The sequence below is a fragment of the Chrysochloris asiatica genome, unplaced genomic scaffold, assembly GCF_000296735.1.
Source record: "Chrysochloris asiatica unplaced genomic scaffold, ChrAsi1.0 scaffold00041, whole genome shotgun sequence".
Lineage (NCBI taxonomy): Eukaryota > Metazoa > Chordata > Mammalia > Afrosoricida > Chrysochloridae > Chrysochloris > Chrysochloris asiatica.
In genome coordinates, this window is record NW_006408559.1 from 1259792 (window position 1) to 1261117 (window position 1326).

The following is a 1326-nucleotide window of genomic DNA, read 5'->3' on the forward strand; positions in this document are numbered from 1 at the left end:
CACACACACACACACACACACACACACACACACACACACACACTTCTGGTCCTTCTGAGAGGTATCCTTGGACCATACTTCACTCCACCCCAACCCCTTCTAGGCCTTTTCCTCCTGTCCCCTGCCCCCATCCTCTACTTAATAGCAGCTGACCAAGTTCAGTCCTGAGAATAGACTGGCTCAGGTCTCCACTGAATGATCCCCAAATTCAGGGTTAGTGATGACCTGTGCCCCAGAACCAACTGAGAGATTAGTTCTGATTCTCAGGACCAGAGTTCTCTGAGGAAAGCCTGAGTCCCTGGATCTCCCCTGTCCCTCCCTCCATCAATCAAGGTCAACTGCTAACCGGCCCCTCCAGCTGATCTCACACTAGAAGGAGCTGTGCTGAAGTAGAATGAATACCCACTGGCTTCCAGCACTGGGTTCCTTGTGCCCCTTGCTCACTTCTCACCACCCTGGCAAGTCCCCTGCACCCCAAGTCCTGACAGGCCTGATGTCTGCAAAGACCCTCCCAAAGGAATTGAGTGAGCTTGTTCAACAGCCTTTCCCCAAAACCAGATCACTTGGCCACAGGATCTGGAATGGAATCCTGTCCTCTAAGAAGCAGCTGAAACACCTTTGATCTCTCTCATCGTCTCTCTGAGCACCAGGTTGGGGGAGAGAGGGACAGACTGAAGAGGCAACATTTAACTCCATACATGTGAAATCAATCATGTATTAAACGATAAATTAATACTGTATGGTTAGGAAATAAACCTGTGTGTGTCAGGCAGAAGCTAGAGATGCAAAGATGTGGGTCCTAACAACCCACAGTGGCTGATGATGCGACAGATGAAGGAAGAGGGTGCCTAGGAGTGAATTTGGAACTGCATGTTGAAGGTCAGTAAGTAGGGAGTGACCAGGCCATGAGGGGCTTCTTTCATGTAGAACAGCATGATAGAGGGCTGTGGCTGTGGAAAGCAGCAGAGATGCCCATGATTTTGTGGGTAAATACATTAAGAGAAGGGATTGAGGTGTGCCCTAGTTCAGGAATTTCCCAACAATGTTCTGCAAGTGTTAGGAAGATGCAGTTCCCAAATCATGGCTTGAATTGTATCCCAAAAAATGACATACTGAAATCCTAAATCCTATAATCTGTGACCATGACCCTGTTTGGAAATAGGGTCTTTGAAGATGTTATCAGTTAGGTTAACAAGAGGTCAGACTGAAGTAGAGTGGTCCTAATCCAATGTTGTTGTTGTTGTCAGGTGTCATTGAGTCGGAACCGACTCATAGCAACCCCATGCACAGCAGAACGAAACAATGTCCGATCCTGGGCCAACCTCA